Source organism: Prionailurus viverrinus, chromosome C2, assembly GCF_022837055.1.
Source record: "Prionailurus viverrinus isolate Anna chromosome C2, UM_Priviv_1.0, whole genome shotgun sequence".
Classification (NCBI taxonomy): domain Eukaryota; kingdom Metazoa; phylum Chordata; class Mammalia; order Carnivora; family Felidae; genus Prionailurus; species Prionailurus viverrinus.
Window position 1 is genome coordinate 45392232 of NC_062569.1, and position 20960 is coordinate 45413191.

Sequence of the window (20960 nt, forward strand, 5' to 3'; positions counted from 1 at the left end):
TGTTTGTGCTTGCGATTTTCTTTCACCTAATTATATCTTATGATTGTTAAAATAGGAAAGCCTTTCCTGTAGTCTAACTTAAATGAATCCCTACACCACCACCCCGGGGAGGGGGGGGGGGGGGGTTGTCGTGTCAATTTACACGTGAAGGTGTAAACTCGGCTCAGCCAAGTTTAAAGCACTCATGTGGCCTTACATGATGAAAACAGGTATTCTAACTCCAGATTTACTTCTTTCCCCATAGACTGGTGGTTTTTATGGTCCACAGAAGTGGTTTGCAAACCAGGCTGCACGTTCGAATCTGCCAGGAGGTTTTAAAAATCCCTGTGTCTAGGCTGTACTCCAATTAATTCAGACTCGTGGCGGGGGGGGGGGGGGGGGGGGGCTAGGCATCAGTGTTTTGTGTTCTTTGAAACTATCATTTATCTGTATAGTTTTAAATTGTGGTAAAATGCACAGAACATGAAATTTATCATCTTGTGCCATTTTTAAGTGGAAAATTCAGCGGCATAAGGCACATTGACATTCCTGTCCCACCATCACTGCCACCCACCCACAGAACTCTTTTCATCTTGGACAGTGGAACGCTGTACCCATTGAGCAGTAACTCCCCATTACCTCCTTCCCCCAGCCCTTGGCAAACCCATCCTACTTTGTGCCTCTGAGAATTTGACTAGGTCCTCGGAGAACTAGAGCCAAGGAGTAATCATCCTTTTGTGACTGGCCTAGTCACTTAGCATAATGTCCTGAAGGTTCATCATGCGTCAGAATTTCCTTCCTTTTTAAGACCAGATAATATTCCCTTGTAGGTTTATACCACATTTCGTTTATCATTCATTGTCAATGAACAGTTGGGTTGCGTCCGCCTTTTGGCCGTCGTGACTAATGCTGCTCCGAACATGGGTGGCCCTGCTTTCGATTCTTTGGGGTATATATCCAGAGATGGAATTGCTGGATCCCATGATGATGCTATTTTTAATGTTTTCAGGAACCACCACATGGTTTTCCATAGTGGTTGTACCATTTCACGTTCCCACCAACAGTGCATCCGTGTTTTGTATAAAGCTCCCTAGTGATTTCAGTAGGCAACGCAGATCGAGAATCCCTGTAAGAGACTGACCTCCTCAGGGACAAAACTGTTTTCTTCACTTTTGTAGCCACAGCCCTCTGCACCACGCCTCACAAACTGTCGCAGCACTCGCGTCCGATGGAACTCCACGGTGTCGTGTCCTTTTATTTCTGCATAACTTCTGCGAATCTGCGGCTAAACCAGCTTTCCCTACAATGCACACGTAGTGGCAGACCCCTGAAGCGTTCCTCAGCTATGGACAGATATTTCTGTCCTTGTCACCTTTATTCTTTGGTGGTAGAAAGTGTTGCTTCTACATCAAATGGAAGAAGAGAAATAAAACAAGAGAAAGGTGGCTGCCAAGTTTTGTTTAGGTCTGAAGCACATGGACCCTCTATTTTCCATGACTGACTAAAGATCTTTTAGATGTGACTTCTTAATTAAACTTCTCCCCTGGGCTCTCCCCTGTCCTGCTTCTTGCAAACTGAGAAGGAGCCTTTACTACTTAGATTGTACTTTCCTTCTTGGAAATAGACAACGATCTCCTCAAACTAAGAGGAAGTTTGGGGACTTGACTTTAGTCATCTTAATCTAAGAGACCCCCCCCCCCCATCCCGACACACACCTTCTTAAGAACGAGGAGGGAGAGAAACACAGGATGGGGAAAGGAGGCCAAAAGTCATCACATTCGGTGTGTCTGTTTTCTCCTTGGGTTGTGGAGAATGATTTATTTAATCGTCTTAATTTAGATGACTTTTAGTGTCAGCGAGTGGTCTTTTTTATTACTTTTGTCTTCTGCTGGCCTTTCCTGGGCCTCTTATATTTCCATCGGGCTATTGGCATTCTGTCTGAATCAGTAGCAGGCAAAGGACTCTTTCTTGGATATTCAGCACAGTGCATTCTACCTGGAATCAGAGATGAAGAATTACAGTTGTTTAGAATCAGTAGAGACTTTGAGAGATGTCTGACCCAACCTTATTTTTATTTTGGCCTACGTGTACTGTGATGTAACGGCTTAGTGGCTGAGTAGAAACAAGGACTCAGGTTTTCTCTCACGGAGCGCATTACTTTTGCCCTATTCTGTTTGCATTCACTCATTTTTTTTTCATTCAGTATTTACTGAGCATCTATTATATCTTAGACACAGTGCTGGGCATCGGGAAAAGAGAAACACAGACCTGTTTCCTATTCTTATGATCTCTAGTGGAGGAGACACGTAATCGATCATACAGAGCAGTACACAGAGAGGCACCTAATCCCCTTGAAGAGGGAGACAAGGGAGGAATCTCTGGAAGAGTGATGTTTAAACCAAAAACTGATGAGCCAGTAGGGGTTCGCTTGGGGAGAAGTAGAATATGAAGAGGAAAAAAAATGTGTGAAGACCCCAGGCAGAAGAGCATGGTGCATTTGAAGAATTGAGAGAAATTCAGAGAAGGGAAGAGAAGCAGGGCTTCGATCGGGGTTCGTCCTTGTTGGCCGTGCTGAAGAATGTAGATTTCATTCTGAGGTCAGGGGATCTGTTGAAAGGTTTAAGCAGGATTTTTTTTTTTAATTTTTTTTTTCAATGTTTATTTATTTTTGGGACAGAGAGAGACAGAGCATGAACGGGGGAGGGGCAGAGAGAGAGGGAGACACAGAATCGGAAACAGGCTCCAGGCTCTGAGCCATCAGCCCAGAGCCCGATGCGGGGCTCGAACTCCCAGACCGCGAGATTGTGACCTGGCTGAAGTCGGACGCCTAACCGACTGCGCCACCCAGGCGCCCCGCAGGATTTTAAAATGATCAGAAGTGCCTTTGAGAACACTCACTCTCATTGCCACGAGCAGGACGGGTTAGAGGTGGGCAAAACTGAGGGAAGAGAGACCAGATAGGAGTCCCTTGTGATAATCTTGTTGAAGGAGGACGGGGGCTTGAACCTAGTTTGTGGCAGAGGGGATTAAGGAAGTGAGCAGGTTTCAGAGGTGTGCCTGGGATGGATGGACCATGGGAGGTGGTGAACCACATGGGCGCCATACCTTGGGAAGGACCTGTAGACAAAAGATGAGGTGCCAGGAGTAAGGATGGAGACGATGGTGACCTCTTGATGCTGAAGAGCCTTTCAGACTCACACACTCATCACAAATTAACATACCAAGTGATGCCTGTTATGGGCTGAGTTGCATGCTCTCCAAATTTGTGTGGGGAAGCACTAACCCCCAGTACCTCAGAATGTGACTGTATTTGAAGACGGGGCCTTTAGAGAGGTGATTAAACTAAAATGAGGCCATTAGGGTGGGGCCTAATCCAAGCTGACCGGTGTCCTTACAAAAAGAAGACCCTTGGACACACAGAGATATACACGTTTATCTTGATGACATCCTGTTGTAGAGCTTCCAGCCTCCAGAACTAGGAGACCCTAAACTTGTATTGTTGAAGCCACTCACTCTGTGGTATTCTGTTATGCCAGCCCCAGCAGACTAATACATCAGACAGTTTAATAACTTACCTACCCTTTTTATTTTTTCTTAAGTTTTTATTCATTTATTTTGAGAGAGAGAGAGAGAGTTGGGAGGGGCAGAGAGAAGGGGAGAGAGAGGGAATCCCAAGCAAGCTCCACACTGTCAGCCCAGAGCCTGATGAGGGGCTCGAACTCACGAACCATGAGGTCATGACCTGAACAGAAACCAATGATGCTTAACTGACCGAGCCACCCAGGCGCTTGTCCCTTTTCTTTTTAAATGGAGATATCCACAGGCAGTTGGACACAGAAGTCTGCAGAGAGGTTTGAAGTCCACAGCACACGGGCATAACTGAAGCTATGAGAGGATGGGGTCACCCACAGTGTATGGCTGGAGAAGAGAGAATGATCAGGCCTATATGCTGAGAAAGGCCAGCATTTCAGCACCAGAGACGTAGAGGAATCCCAATCCCTTGTGCCACAAGAGCCGAGGGAAGGGAGTGATACTTGTGTCTGAGGCTTACAGACTTGGGCAAATGAGCCCATGAGCTTGGAGAGCACCTAGAAGGAAGTGATTGGAAGGAAGCCAGGCTACAGGGCTTGAGGGGCTGGAGGTGGTGGGCCAGACATGGCTTATAAGAAGCTTGGCTAGGTGGGGAGACATATTAAGAGCAGAACCTGGAGAGAGGAAGAATATTTTTTGTTTCTAAATTTCTTTTAATGTTTATTTTTGAGAGAGAAAGAGAGACAGAATCCGAAGCAGGTTCCAGACTCGGCGCTGTGAGCACAGAGCCCAACACGGGACTTGAACTCATGAACCATGGGATCGTGACCTGAGCCAAAGTCGAACGCTTGACTGAGCCACCCAGGCGCACCGAGGAAGAATCTTTTTTTTTTTTTTTCTTAAACACTTGAGACACTTGAGCCAGCCTAAAAGCTGATTAGAAAAGGGGCAGGTTCACTGTTCAAGTGAGAAGGGATAGTCAGTAGAGCCCAGTCTTCAAGGTCATAGTTGAGGGCTCTATCACCCTGGTCAGAAGGGGTCCTCGTCCAGAAGGAGGGAAGGTGAGGACCAGGTACAGTTGCAGAAGGCCAAGAGAGCTGCCTTTTGGATGCTTCCTTTCTCCAAGAGCAAGAAGGGGTCATCAGCACACAGGACAGGGATGCCATTGTGGGGGTGGGTGGGGACATCCTATCCCAGATTTGAGGAGCATGGGGACAGTCTCCCTGAGTGATACAAACCGTGGAGGGAATGCAGACCCCACTACCAGCCAGACCATTGCAGGTGTTTTACAAACACCATGGAAAATCTGGAGGATAAAATTACACTTGTCTTACAGATGAGAAATTAGGGACCCAGAGGTCAAAATTCTGCCCAAAGCTACACGATCTGTAAGCACCCCAGGCAGGATGTAAACCCCGAATTCTTAACGCCTTGGCCCTATGCCCTCAATACAGTATCCTCCCTGCCCTGGACCTGGATGCCTCGATAGAGTAATACTTTGTCTACTGTTAAAACCTACACACATTTGAAATTTATTCCAAGTCTATTTGGAAGTTCTGTGTGCAGGAATTGCAGGGAAGAACCCCATGGTCCCCAGCCTGCACTGTCCTCTCAGTACAACGAAAGGCCTCGGGTTAATGGTACCCGCTGTTCTTGAGGATGCAATTCACAGGTCACCTCTGGAATTTGATGCCTGCCTGGCTGGGACTGAGGGGCTGCAGGTCGATTTTGAGGGTGGGAGGAAGTGGGGGGCCTCCACACCCTCCCAACCTAGTAGCTTATCAAATTGCAGATGCTTCTTCATTTACAAACGGTTTAGGTTTGAAAGGTAGTCCCTACATCCATTTGTGTATAGGTCCAACAAGACTGATTAGGCAAGCCACTACCACACCAGAAGGTTGATTTTTCTCTGAGGTGTAGCTTTGTTTTTGTCCTCTTGATAAGATTTAGAGGCAAGTAGCATTTGTATTTCTTTGAGCCCTGTACAGTGACCCCAGGAGGAACTCCCCAAGGAGGAACTCTGGAAAATTCTGTCTTTTTTCTACCTGGTTGCATTTCCAATGACATTTTAGTGCCTTTGTGATATTTAGCAGTAGGGATGTGTCCCAGACAGTGGTCTGGCTGAACTGCCACTCGGGCCAGCTCTGGCCATACTGAGCCTTAGTTTCTCATTGAGCGTTCAAGTGACAGATCTGACTTGTTATGGGTGTATAGGTGATTCATTGCTGAAATCATGAGAACCACATAGGCCTCATGCTGTAAGGACCCACCAAAGCTGCTGTAACCACGTTTCTATGAATTACTCATGATTTGTTAAGCCACAGGACGTTTAACTTTGGAAATGTTGAGGTGCTACCTTGCCTGTGTCTGAGAAGGTTTTCTTTTCTCACCATGGATATTTCCACTGAAGTAAAATCCTTACTGCCCCGTCCTGTTTTTTAGGTCGGTTATGGGAGGTTGTAAGCGTTCCAGGCTTAAAAGAAATGAGGCAACAAATAACTAAAAACCTCGGAAAGGGAAATCTACAGTAGTTTATTGATGCATTCTTAGTGCCTTATAGGAATCTGCATCGTGGAGGGGGCTAGACTATCGTAGGGTAACTGGCCCTCTTGTTTTGCTGAGACAGGGTTTCCAGGAATGCCAGACTTGCAGGACTGAAACTGGGAAAGTCCTGGGAAAACCAAGATGAGATGCTCATCTTACCTTTTGTTATTTCAATGTCTATTTATTTATTTATTTTGAGAGAGAGAGAGAGAGAGAGAGAGAGAGAGAACGAACATGAGCAGACGAGGGCAGAGAGCAAGGGAGGGAGAGAGAGAATCCCAAGCAGGCACTGTCAGTGCAGAACCTGACATGGGTGGGGCTCCATCCCACGAACCTTGACATCATGACCTGAGCTGACATCAAGAGCCAGATACTTAACTGACTGAGCCACCCAGGGGCCCCACTTTTTTTTTTTTTTGAAATAAACTTTTTCTTATAGACTGCTCTTGGATTTAAAGAAAAACTTCAAAGGTAGAACAGAGTTCCCATATACCCCCAACCCAGTTTCCCCTGCTATAAATATATTAGTATGGAACACTTGTCACAATTAATGGACAAATATTAACACATAATTATTAACTAAAGTCCATCTTTTATTTAGATCTTCTTAGTTTTTATCTAATGTCCTTTTTCTGGTCCAGGGTCCTATACATGACAACTAGTTGTCATGCCTCCTTAGGCTTCCCTTGGCTATGACATTGTTCCTTGTTTTGATGACTTTGACAAATTTGAGGAGAGCTGGTCAGGCATTTTGTAGAGCATCTCTCAATTGGGATTTGTCTGATGTTTTTCTCGTGATTAGCCTGGGCTAATGGTTTTGGGGGAACAAGACCACAGAGGTAGAGTGCCATTCTCATATCTTATCAAGGACTCATACTATCAACTTGTTACTACTAACACTAACCTTAATCACCTGCTTTAGGTAATGTCTGTCAGGTTTCTCGACTGTAAAGTCACGCGTCCTTTCTTCTCCCTTTCCATCCCATACTCTTTGGAAGGAATTCACTGTGGGGAGCTCACACTTAAGGAGTAGGAAGCTGTGCTCTCCCTCCTCAATTAACAAGTGCTTACATAAATTATTTGGAATTCTTTGTCATGGGAGGTTTGTACTTTCTCCCCAATTTATTCATGCCATCATTTGTTTATGTCAGTATAGAGTCATGACTATTTATTTTATGCTTGGGATTATAGTGCAGTACTATCTTATCTATTGTGTTGCGATTCCCTAATGACAGGTGATGTCACGCATCTTTTCAGGTACTTATTTGCCATCTGTATATTTCCTTTGGTCAGGTGTCTGTTCAAATCTTTCCTACTTTTGAGAGCAATCTGGGACTTGAGGCCAGGTGTGTGTGTGTGTGTGTGTGTGTGTGTGTGTGAAAAACCTGCCAACTCTAGATTTCTTCAGCTGCAGCCTCTGAGACTCTTCTTCCAGAGGCTCCGCCCACCCAATCCTGGGTCAGATCTGACCAGAGCAGGGTGGGGTTGGGAGGTCGACTGTGGAATAGACCTAGGTGTGGTTCAGTCAAAACCATTTGCCTCAGTTGTCAACTTATTTACATCCCCTGCTGAAAACTTCATGAAATAGACTAGAATCTAAAATATTTCACAGTCCCATAAACACCCATTTCCTTTCTCCATCATTTAGAACTAATTTAGACAGCATCAACCACAAGACACATGAGATTTACAGGACTGTAAAAATATTCTGGTTTCTGAGTGTTCCTATTTTACAAAGAGCCTGGAACAAGGTGGGTTTGGATGGATGTGTGGACATGTGAGCAATTCCTTATCCTGAATGCAATTCTTTACTCCTTTTTTTAAACACAGACCTTAAGGGTTTGGAACCTGAGTTTACGGTCAGGGGAGAAAATCAATTTGGGAGAAATGCCATGTAGCACGGTCACACACAAAGGGTTGCTTGTGTTCTTTGATGTTTAGGCCTCTCTGGTAATTTCTCTAAGGTTTACTCGATTTAAAGACCCTCTTAAAGTCGAAGACCCATTGCTTTGATAACTTACAAATGTCAGCGTTTCAAAGGAAATGCCGCTTAACCGTCAGCAAATTAGAATTTTGACAAACCATCAAATAAAGGAAGATAATCTGGTACAGCTGAAGACCGTGTGACCACTAGGGGTCAGGTGATGTCCTGATAAAGGAGGCACCGTCTGGGGAGAAAGAAGGAGAGCAGCCTCTGGCCAGCTTGCATTTTCCGAGAGAGAGGGGTACGCCATTCCTGGATGGAACTGAAATGTAGGCATTCCAAGCTTTAGCAGTAAGGCTTTTTGTTTTGTTCTGTTTTCCCATTGTTTTCTTTTTTATATTTTTTAATGTTTACTTATTTTTCAGAGAGAGACAGAGTGCGAGAGGGGGAGGGGTAGAGCGAGAGCGAGAGCGAGAGAGAGAGAGAGAGAGAGAGAGAGAGAGAGAGAGACTCACAGAATTGGAAGCAGCCTTGTGCTTGAGCTGTCAGCACAGCACAGAGCCTGATGTGGGGCCCGAACTCACGAACTGTGAGATCATGACCCAAGCTGAAGTCAGACGCATAACCAACTGAGCCACCCAGGGGCCCCAATGTTTTTCTGTTTTGAAAGCCAAATTCTCTGAAGAGAATTTTGCTTACAATTTCTCTTTGCAGATTTTCAAATGCCATTATATTTCTCCCTTACCAGCCATATCTGGCCACTTTTAATGGACTGAGGGTGTGGCAAATCTCAAGGTTCTATTTCCCACAACATTTTTATTAAGGTGCATTCTGGATAAAATGAAAGTGTCAAAGAAGGGAGAGTTGGGTGGGGGGTCGGGGAAGAGGGGTAGGATTATGCTGATCCCTGCAGCCTCAGTGAGCAGGAGGAATGAGCAGGAGGGTGGGTGATGAGGGTGATGTCTTTCCTCCTCCCCAGATCAAAGGGCCCCAGGCACCTTTGAACCCCAAGGGCCAATCCAATTCTTTTCCTACTTGGGGACAATATCAGGGTTTCCCTCCTGGGATATTGGCCCTCCAGATTCTCGTGCCTAGGCATACGTTGCTACCCAGTCTCTGTTTTCAAGTGAGCCGTGATCAGCCCCAGAACATTTCTCAGTCTAGTGCTTCAGGCAGTCACTGTAAACTTTGCCTCTGTTCCAGGTTTGGCAATGCCTAGGTGTCAACAACAAGTTTATGTTGAACCTGACACTCATCTCTCCTGGCTGTGTGGTGGCGGTCATGATTTGCAATTTTGGTGACCCTGGAGGTTTGAGAGTTTCCCTTCAAATGTGGTCGAGGTGTTATTGCACAATGGCCAAACCATGGATCGGTTTCAGGCACAGATTGGTTTTTGGCCAAGATGGTGTTCCGGGTCATGTGGCTAGAGACTTAAAGTGACATCTCCATTTTCATCAGGAGCATATTGTTTGTCCAGAGTAAAAGTCAGACCTACTAACTAAAGTTTACTGAAGAGAAGAATCACCTGACTAGCACTCAGAAATGCAAATGCAACATGAGGTACCCAGTTTTTCCTCATTAGGTGGCAAAAATTAAAAAAAGGTTGAGAACACACAATGCTGGTAGGGAGTGGAAAATCAGCCCTCCTCATACGTTGTAGCTCAGAATGTAAATGGTTACTATCTTTGGGAAGATATCATAGCAGTCTATTAAAATAGAAAATACATATTTTTGCCTCGAATCTCATGTTGGGAAATATATTCTTCAGGGATAAAAGTGGAAGAACATAAAAATAAACAATCAAGGATGCTTGTTGTATATTTTTTGGTGTCAAAACAAAACCTAATTGAGATACCACCGAAATAGGGTATATTTTGGCAGAAGTATAATTTGGTATATTTATAATTTCAATTTAAGTGAGTGTAAATGAATGAATGAATGAATGAATTAGGTCAGTGTGAATTGTTCTAGAGGCCATCCATGTAAATTTAATGAAAAAAGGAAGCTAGAGTCTTGAATATAGTATGATGCAGCTTTTGTGAGAACAAAAAAGTCCAACTCTACACGTAGGAATAAATGTACATGGCAGGATAAAAGGTATAGGAGGGTGTCCGTTAAGGTTTTGAGCTCTGTGATGTGGGATGAGAGGGGTGTGTGTGTGTGTGTGTGTGTGTGTGTGTGTGCACATGCACATAGGGTGGGAATGTTATAAATTTTCTCCTCGGTGCATTTAAAAAATGAGATTCATTTAGGGATGCCTGGGTGGCTGAGTCAGTTAAGTGTCCAACTCTTGATTTCGGCTCAGGTCTTGATCTCATGGTCCCAAGAAGGAGCCCCATGGCAGGCTCCGAGCTGGAGTGGAGTTGAGACTCCGAATGGAGTCTGCCTAAGATTCTCTCTCTCCCTCTTCCTCTACCCTTCTCCCACCCTCTCTCTTTCTCTCTCTCACTCTCTCAAAACAAGATTGACATAAGTGCTTTTAGAATAAAAAAATTCAATAAGAAAACATGGTCCCTACAAGGTTAAGGCCATTGACCAAAGTCTTAACAACTGGTTAATGACCAAGCAGGAGCTACAGTGCAGGTCGGCTGCGCCCATATCCCCAGTGTTCAATCCCCTGCACAGGTTGCTGTTAAAAATATATAACTGGCAAAACTCATTACTGCTTCTGTTTGATGTTTTTGTCCCTCCCCTCTTTTCTCTATTGAGTAGCCAAGCTAAGAGAATGAGTGTTTTTCATTGTAGCCAGATCCTCTGATGTTCATTCTCAGGCAGACACTTTCCTTTTGACTGGATAAGTTAATTTCCATGACTAGGTTAGCTATTGAATGGCAATCCCCAGAGTTACAAGGATTGAGAAGGTGTCTGAAGAGTTATATATTTCCTCATTGTCCAGTCAAGATGTTCTCCTTGATCTGACAATTTTTCAGAAGCCAGCATTTTATTTCGTTTCCAGCTTGACATAAAAGTGATTGTGTCCTTGGGGTTATAAGAAATATAATCTCACCTGTGACCTCCCTTTCATACTGCAAGCCCTCCAAAGACTCCATGGAACCTATACAGTTTAATTTGGGCTTTGCTCAGGTTTCTTTTTGGTTAAAGTTAACCTGTTATCCCTTTTGAAATAGTTCATCATTTAATCCAGAAAGAGATTGTCACCCATCAAATGGAACACATTGCTGTATCTACTTAATTTTTTTTCTTTTTATTCCTGGGAAATACTTTTCTTCCCTGACATTCTTGAGCTCTGTCAACAGTTTAGAAATATACAGTCACAAAATGTAAATCTGAGACTGAAGAAATTTTGAGGCATTATGGTGGACAGAATAATGTCCACCCAAAGCAGTCTATATCTCTAATCCCTGGAACTTATGACTATATTATTGGCCCTCCTGCAAAGGGGACTTTGCAGATGTGATTCGGTTAAGGGCTTTGAGATGGTGAGATTATCCTTTACAGGAGGGGGCCCAATCTCTTCACATGGACCTTTAAAAGCAGAAACCGTTTCCTGGCTGTAGTCAGAAGGAGATGTGACTACAGAAGAATGGCCAGAGAAATGCAACATGGCTGCCTTGAAGGTGGAGGAAGGGGCCATGACCTAAGGAATGCAGGAGGCCTCTAGAAGTTTGTAAGGGGAAGAAAACGGATTCTCCTCTAGAGCCTCCAGAAGGAATGCAGTCCTGCCAACATCATGAAACCCATGTCAGACTTCAAGAAGCATGGTAGACCACAAGTGCTACTGTGAGGGTTCTGACCCCAGTTCCCACCATTCTCTTGACTTTTCCCTCTTTCATGTAGAAGTATCTTGAAGCTGACTTTCTCCCATGGTAGCAAGATGATAATCAGCAGCCACTGGACAATAAGCTTGCTTGTTTATATCCATGGGACAGAAAAGAAAACCTGTCCCTCAAACATAAAATAAGGTATCGCCTGCAGTCTGATTAGGCCAGTTGGATCACATGCCCACTCCTGGACCAGGCAAGGGATTGCCATCTACTGATGCATTAAGCCTGACTTTCCAAACTGGCAGCAAGCTGAGATGGCTGTGACGGGCACACATAGAAGAGGGAAGAGCCAACAGAAGAGTGGGAAATAGAGCTCGAACCTTCACCGCAGCACATTTGGCTCACCTGCCTCCCAAGGTCTCATTAGGTGAAATAACAGAGTTCTGTATTAGTTGAGTTGGGCTTCTCTATTACTTGCTGCCCAGATTACTCTAGTAGCCACGTACTCTCTACACGCAGAGACACAAGCCCCTCCTGCCTGCTTTTGTCTTTCATGGTACCTGGCGGGCTCCTGCAGGCCTTTCAGTTTGTGACTTTCTACACCTGACTGTGTCTGGTAAGAAACGCTTTCCTCCTGAGAACTGGCCCCCCGGGCCCAGAGCCAGCAGTGCATTGCATGCCCGGTGCCTCTCCCCGCTCCTCCGCCCACAGCTGGCGTTGCTAATTGAGCATGGCACCCCTTCTTGCTGAGTCCACATGTGGCCTCACAATGTCCAACACTGCACTCCAGGCAGCCGCGACTGGCTGATTGGAGCTGGCACAGGGGATGGACCCAATCTGGCATATTAGCGTAACTAGAGATAGTCTTTTTTTCCTTTCTAAGTAGTTGCTTTACCTTGTCAGTTCGTATTGAGATAACGACCCGTTACAACTCTCAGGCCTCCCTCACTTGTCGAAGTCCACATTTCCCTAAGCCCGGGCTTGGCACAGCCTGTTGATGGCCAGCCAGACGTTCCAGGACCTAGACGGTTAGCGTTCACACGTGAGCCTCCACCGCTCTGCCGTCTCCGTGTAAAATATCCTTCAAGGTTACTTTATAGTTTTGTGGTCTCATTTACATTACATGAAGGGAATCTAATTCACTAGCATTCCGGATTGGGGAGTGTTTCTCCCTTTGAGAAAAAGTGTCAGGAGACAAGTGGCAGGGTGGTCACTTATCAAGCTTTATGGCTTTTGAAAGAAGGGTACCTCAGGGAAGGAGGAAACAGAAGCCCAGGCTTGGTGTTGTGGGAACCCTATGGAGAAGGACAGTGATGAAAGCCCTAACAGCTGCTCAGAGGTGGGCTCGCAGGCAGTGAGATGCATCCAAAAGAGGGCTCTTAGAGACTTGTCCTGCCGCCTACTAGAATTCCCCTTCTCTTGCCTCCTCACGAGACCTGCTGCAGCGACTTCCGCTTTTCTCTCATTCCTCCTAGAGGCAAACTTGAGTTTCCTCTAGAAGCAACTGCATGCTGTTCCACCCTAAGGCTGGGACATGGAGGGCCAATTTTATTCAGGTTACAGCTTATTTTACGGTGTTATCTTTTGCGTACTTGAGCCTTTTTATTCTATTTGTTTGTGCCTCAATAGTCATGGCTTTTTTTTGAAGGGTACCAGAATATGCCACCCCAAAATATGCATAAGAATTCTTTTGGGGCACCCAGTTGGCTCTGTCGGTAGAGTATCCGACTCTTGATCTCAGGGTCCTGAGTTCAAACCCTACAGTGGGTGTGGAGCCTACTTAAAAAGTATATATTTTGAGCTGAGGGCAATTGAGAAGAAGGTACAAGAAAAGCTCTCCGCCCTCTGCCTATTTGCGTAGAAAGAGGACATAAATTTGTAAAAATTTGTAAAGGTGTCCCTTCTCCTACCAGGAAGGAGAAAAGTTAATCACCAGAGACAACTCTAGATCCTTAACATCCCAGAGACCACACCAGAGGAACCTACTTAACAAACCTTACTAACTAGCCCTATCTGCCATTAGTTCCCCTATACCCTTACCTTCCCACATGTGCCACCCTAGAGACTCAAAGCTTTTTCTTTGTCTTGTTACATCTTTAAAAATGTATTTTTCTTTGTGACACCTGGGTAGCTCAGTTGGTTAAGCCTCTGACTCTTGGTTTTGGCTCAGGTCACGATCTCACGGTTTGTGAGTTTGAGCCCCGCCCCCCCCCCCCCCCCCCCCCCCACCATCGGGCTCTGCGCTAACAGTTGCGGAACCTGCTTGGGATTCCCTGTCTGCTTCTCTCTCTGCCCCTCCCCTGCTCTCTATCAAAATAAATAACGTTAAAAAATGTATTTTTCTTTTTTTTAGAGGATGTCATATAAGCTCAAGTTCTAACCACTGTTTTGAGTTACTCGCTGCTGAGTACCCCTGTATGTATGCACAACGCACGTTCATAAACGTCTCTGTGTTTTTCTCTTGTTAATCTGTCTTTTCTCAGATTTACTTGTAGAATCTATTCAGAGATCCTAGGAATATGGAGGGAAAAGTTATATTTCTCCTCCCCTACATTTTTCTTATTTTACATGACCTTCCTTTAGCTCACTTTGACATTTTGCTTAGCTTATATTTATCTCGTTTTCTCTCATTGCTTTTACGTTTGTTTTCCCCCGTTTTTTTTTCTTAATTGTTCTTTTTAATGTTTATTCATTTTTTTTTCTTTTACAGCCCTCATCACACCTGCTACCCCAGCGGGGTTACCAAGACTGCCCCCCTCCACTCACCAGTGCCCTGGTTTAGAGGGTTGCGTATGGGGTTCTAGGTGGCCTACTGCAGTGTCTCCTTGGCAGGACAAAGCCAGGTGTGGCCCTCTGGTGTCCACTCCCCACCCCCTCCAAGCCCAGCTCCTGCTCTGCCGTCTCAAGGGTCCTTAGAACAGGGTGTGTGGGCGCAGGGCCTGGAAGCAGCCAGGGGTTCATGAACTTGCCCAAAGACTTGCAGAAACCCCTCTCCAGACAGACCTACAGAATGATCACTTCCAGGAGGGAGACCCTCTCCTGGTCGATCCCACTGGGCCAAAGGCCGGCCACATGCTCATCTCCATGCACACCTCATGTAACCCTCACGACAAGTGTCATTTTATAGACAAAGAACCCAAAAACCAAAGTGGTTAGTACCGTGCTCGGCATTCCCAGCTAGAAGCCCAAAGGTAGGTCTGCCTGCCGCGTGCACGTAAAAACTGCCTCCCCGGCAGCTGTAAAGCATGTTCGGCTACAAACCACGGAGTGCTCACTGTTCTGAGCACTGAGCGTAGAAACGGCCGCTTCCTCTTAGCCCCAGTGTCACAGGTGCAGGAGAGCAGCTGCATCTGAGGAGCCGGCAGGTCCAGCATCAGCAGGGCAGCCATTCCTGCCCGTCCAGCCCCCAATATCTATTCATTTTTGAGAGACAGAGCTCAAGCAGGGGTGGGACAGAGAGCGAGGGAGACAGAATCCAAAGCAGGCCCCAGTCTCTGAGCTGTCAGCACAGAGCCCCATGCGGGGCTCGAACCCACAAACTTGGAGATCATGACCTGAGCCAAAGTCTAACACTTAATTGACTGAGCCCCCCAGGTGCCCCAGATTCCCCCTCTGTTTTATCACAATTTTTTCTTTTTATGATTTTTTTTGATAACTATCTTTTTATGATTTTTAACCATCTTTTACATTTCTTTAATTTACTTCTTAAAATTTTTTTATCGTCAAGTTTCAGCTCTCTTGGCTTACTCAGTGGTGAGCAGGGAGGGGTAGCACTAAGGCATCCTGACCCTGAACAATACTTGAATTCCTCCTGGCGGCGTTAACATTTTCTCCATCAGCCTCATTTAGACTTTGAGAATCCAGAAAACACGAATTCCTTCCCGACTGCAATAGTGAAGGTTGTTATAAATGCATGTCAAATTCTGGAATGGAGTTTCTTTCTCAGGTCAAGCATCCCTCTATCCCTTTATGTGGAATTAACTTATTTAGAAGCAGGTTGCAGTCACAGGTGGGAACTCAAGTCAGAAGTAAGCACACAAAAGAAGTAGCTGGGCGGGGGTGGGGGGCGGCTATGGAACCAGCCAGCTCACGCCAGCAAGAAAAGAGCTGGTAGGTTACACCTTGGCCCAGGGCACATTCCAGCAATATCTGCAGACATCAGCCCCATGGCCCTGTGACCAGCTCCAGGCCCCATGGGACAGTGTATCTGGAGTTGCTAGCCATTTTCTGCTCACATATGGGGCGGCCCAGGGCCTGGGCCCGTCCAGCTTGTGGTTAAAGGAGCCAGCAGAGGATGAGACATTTACCTCCTCCCTGCTCAGAGAGCAGCGTGTTTCCAGGAGGTGATTCTGCTCTGCTCTTTCCTGCCTTGTCATGGGCAGTGGCTACCTGGTACATGACAAGAAGGGGATGTGGCTGCTTGCGAGTCAGACTTTGTAAGTAGCAGGAACGCCTGTATATAAGAAGCTGATTTCTTACAGGGACTTAACAAAACTGAAAGTAGGGAGAAGCATTCTTCCTTGGGAACGTGCTACTTTTGTTGAAGACTCTTTGGAAAGATTTTTCTGCTCTCTGTAATCTTTATTTATTTAAAAAAATTTTTTTTAATGTGTATTTATTCTTGAGAGAGAGAGACAGAGACAGAGTGTGAGTGGGGGAGGGTCAGAGAGAGAGGCAGACACAGAATCCGAAGCAGGCTCCAGGCTCTGAGCTGTCAGCCTGACGCGGGGCTCGAACTCACAAACTGCGAGATCGTGACCTGAGCCGAAGTTGGGCGCTTAACTGACTGAGCCACCCAGGTGCCCCATCTGTTCTCTGTAATCTTGACTGACATTAATTGGCACCTTCCAACTTGGTCAGTCAACAACTTCTCCCCTCTTGTTTGCCATTGATAACAGACATTTTTGCTATCTTTTACTTTTGTGGAAGAAGGAATGTTGGCCAAAAGACTAGCTTATTATACAGCTTTTTATGCCCAATATTTAAAAAATATGATGTGATCAAAATTAAATGCAAAACCTTACTGTGCCTCTTGGTCTCCACATTTGCCTGCCTAAGGATGGCTAAGTCTCAGGTGCTCTGTGCTTGTCCCCGCTAATGGAAACTTGGTGGGACTCCCTTTGTCTTTGTCTTTAAGAAATCTGATACATATTGTAAATACCTCAGGCCACGGTGAACTAAACAGAAAGGAACTCTGGAAGCACCACAGGGTTGCTGGCTGCCTGCCACCACAATCTGATTTCTCTCTCAGGGATTCACTTGGGCCTATTTAAAGCCAGTCAGCTTCCATTCCTTCTGTTGTCACCGCTGTTGGCTTTATAAACCTAGATAGATGTGTTTGATGCAGTGGCTCTTGGTCATTTAGGGAGTAATGCACTTTTTGAGGATTTGATGAAAACTGGCCTTTCCCCGGAGAAGTTCACGAAATGTATGACTGCTCCACATGTTGCCTATGGTTTCAGGCCCTTCCCTGATCCTGGAAGCACAGTCTGTGACCTCAGGTTAAGAATCATTAATAAAGATTGAGGCTATGGCATGATGTTAATTTTCTTGGGTACTCTGTTGGTTCAGGGTTAACCAGAGAGACAGAAGAGGAGGGATATATATTAAGACATTTATGGCACGGAATTGGCTTATATAATTGTCAGGGCTAGCAAGGCAATTGCTGTAGACTGAATGTTCGTCTCCCTTAAGATTCATACGTTGAAACCTCGAAGGTGATGGTGTTTGGAGGTGGGGCCTTGAGAGGTGATTAGGTCATGACAGTGATGTCCTCATGAATGGGAGCAGAGCCTCCAGAGAGGGCCCTTGTTTCTCTGCCGTGTGGGGACATGGCAACAAGATGGCTGTCTGTGAACCAGAAAGCGGGCTCTCGCAGCCCCAAATCTACTGGTGCCTTCATCTCGGACCTCCCAGCCTCCGGAACTGTGAGAAATAAATGTCTTTTATTTAAGCCACCCGTTACATGGTATTTTTGTTATGGCAGCCCAAAAAGACAAAGACAGCAAGGCTAGAATCTGCATACCAGGCTGTCAGGAAGGGCAGGCTGGAACTCTTGGGCATGGGGTGAAGCTTTCTGCAGGTGGGATTCCTTCTTCCAAGAAAGCCCTAGCTCTGTTCCTACCGGCTTTCAACTGATTAAACCGAGCCCACCAGATTAGCTAGGATATAAGGCTCTCCCTTCCTTAAAGTCAACTGACCATGGATTTTAGTCATATCTGTAAATTATCTTCATAGTAGCACCCAGGTCAGTATTTGATTGAATTACCCGGGGCTACAGCCTAGCCAAGCTGACACATAGAAGTGCCCATCCCAAGTACGATGGTATTATGGTTATGTAGAAAGACATCTTTGCTCTTAGAAGATACATGTTGAAATATTTACGGTGAGGGATCATGCTGTGTGTAACTTAGGTCCACTTAGCTTACAAGATATACATTAAGAAAGAGCAAATATGGCAAAAAGTTCCTAATTGTGCAGTGTAGATGGAGATACGGTATATGAGAGTTCACTGCATCATTTTTTCAATTTTTCTGTATATTTGGAAGTTTTCATAATGAGATTTGTGAACTAAAGTAGCCCCCCTCTCCTGCCTGGCACCGTGATTAGCGGAGCACAGCATATACTCAATAATTGTTGCATGAATTACATTGAGCAAAGGGCAGCGTTTCACTCACAGCCAAAGAAGTCAGCAAGATAAAGTGGCCAGGGTTGTAATAATAAGAGCCCTTCTCCTGCACATCCTGTGTTCTTGTTCACATAATTCCACTGATAATTAACTAGTAGTTAAGGCATTTCTTGAGGTGAGTGGAGGCTGTATGATTCAGCAAAGGGAATGCTAAAATAGGAGCCAGGAGTTCCTTCTGAGTTATAACTATAGGCTGTGAGGCTTTGGAGAAATTGCTTACCTACTCTGAACGTGTTTCCTTCTCTGAAAATAGGGGATGATTATCCCGCGTTTTTCAGGATTGTTCTGAGGAAGAAATTCAATAAGAACTCTAAAAATGCCCTGTAAACAGCTGATGTGCAGAGCTGTCCTACCACTCACTATCGCATACAGAGTCTAGACCCATATCCTTTCGCATGTAACATCTGTGACTCAGGAAGTATCTTAGACTCGATGGCACATCATAGTTTGATTGGCAGCGCTTTTTTCTTTCCTACTGGTACTTAAAATAATAGTGGCATCTTAGATTTGATGAAATACTGTGGCTAAGTGGTCTTGGTCAATAACTTAAACCCTTTAAACCTTATCTTTTTCCTCTGCTTTGGGGATAAGAGTATTTTCAATGGTTGTTATGATTAAATAAGATTATGCAAAGCACTTAGTTAGCATTTAATAAATAGCAGTGATGGGGCGCCTGGGTGGCTCAGTGGGTTAAGCGTCCGACTTCAGCTCAGGTCATGATCTCACGGGTCCGTGAGTTCGAGCCCCACGTTGGGCTCTGTGCTGACAGCTCAGAGCCTGGAGCCTGCTTCAGATTCTGTGTCTCCTTCTCTCTCTGCCCCTCCCCTGCTCATGTTCTGTCTCTCTCTCTCTCAAAAAGTAAAATAAAAATATTTAAAAAATTTTTTTTAAAATAGCAGTGCAAAGTAGTATTATTGTGCAAATATAAGTTAACATCACTAGCTGTAGAACTTACACAGTCTCTGAAGATCCTGCCTGTAAATTCCACCTTTGCCACCCCATTCTTAAAGGAGAAAATAAATACAACCCTACCAAGTTTACTTCGGAAAAAGTGACCCCAAACTCAAGGTGATTGCTTTAAGTATTGGAGCTAGAGAAATAGATCTGAATGCAGGGTGTCAGGGCAGTGACCTCTTTTTGTACTTTTGGTTCCTACTGTCTGGATGCTGGCACTATGTTCACAGTCACACTTCTGGGGACTCTCTTAGGCGCTCGTTGGCTGGAGCCTGGGGTAGTGCCATCTCTGTGCACACAGAAGTTGTGAGAATGTTGAGGTCAGCCCTACCTGGGGTGAACTGTGCCACAGGCTTCCCTCAATAAACCTCCCAGGGGCTTCTCCAGCACTGCTGTAGCCAAGCTCTGAGGCCTCTGGAGTCCCGGAACCTGGGTTGGTAAACACATTACCTGCAGTAAAGGCTTTTATTTTTGTTGACCTGCAGGGAGAGGATTTAATTTGCATGATCCCTCCTGCGGTGGGAAGTGTGTGAACCCTGCCAGGAGGCGTTAAGTGCTCGCAACCAGAAGGCACAAATCAAATCCTGCTGCAAACACTCCAGCCTTACCTTCTCAGCCAGTGCCCCTGCACACAGTTTGGGGAGCAGAGAAAGGGAAGAAAAGCATCTGGCAGGAAAGCAAATCTTGAAGAAAGTTGTCCTGGGCGGCTGTCAAGAACCATTCACCTGTAGGAGTGGCGTCTTCCTTTCTTTGTAAACATCCGGGAAGATGGCAACGGAACCCTTGGAAAGGAGTCTAGGGTGCCAGGTTTTCTTCTTAATTAGTCCTTCCCTGGTCCTCTCCGTCACTTGACTTTCTACTACCCTGTCCTACCCCCCACCCCCACCCCTTCTCTTTCCTATTTCCTCTCTCAGCAACTACATGGTTCCGACTCCTGTTAGTTTTTTAGGTCTTTCTATTTGTTACCCTTCTAGCATTCTCTCTAAGATTTTAAAACTCTTCCTTCTGAAATAACTTCACTTATAAAAAAAGTTGCAAAAAATTATACAAAAAGATTCTCGTATGCCCTTCACATAGATCCTCCAAACAGTAGCATCTTTTTATTTATTTATTTAAAAAATTTTTTAATGTTTATTTATCTTTGAGAGAGAGCAAGAGAGAGCGAGCATGAGTGGGGGAGGGGCAGAGAGCGAGGGAGACCGAATCGGAAGCAGGCTCCGGGCTCTGAGCTGTCAGCACAGAGCCTGACACGTGGCTTGAACTCGTGAACCACAAGGTCATGACCTGAGCCAAAGTCAGACACTTAACCGACTGAGCCACCCAGGCGCCCCAAAGAGTAATATCTTAATAACCAAATGTTTTAGAAGATAAAACAAAACAAAACTGATAGACAAGCATTCATCAGGCCCCAAATTAAAATAATCTACAATGAGGAGTCTCATTCCCATTCTGTCCTTATCCATACTGTCCTCATCATCCCTTCTTTGGCAGGCAGCTATAAACGCTGCTTGGGTAGTCTTTCAGTGTTTGTTAGGCAAATAGCCACAAATATGTACCTTTCCCCTTTCTTACACAAAAGGCAACACTGTATACAGCTGGCTTCTCTCGCCTAACA

At 45.3% G+C, this 20960-nt stretch overlaps 1 protein-coding gene and 1 non-coding gene across 5 annotated transcripts in view; one reads left to right on the forward strand and one right to left on the reverse strand.

The window, feature by feature from the left end:
• MED12L (mediator complex subunit 12L) overlaps positions 1–20960 on the forward strand; it is a 699797-nt gene that overhangs the window by 80930 nt on the left and 597907 nt on the right. The window lies entirely within an intron of this gene.
• Positions 14947–15080, reverse strand: LOC125175883 (small nucleolar RNA SNORA43). Its single transcript, XR_007156043.1, has one exon. It is a non-coding gene; the product is annotated as a small nucleolar RNA SNORA43 (small nucleolar RNA).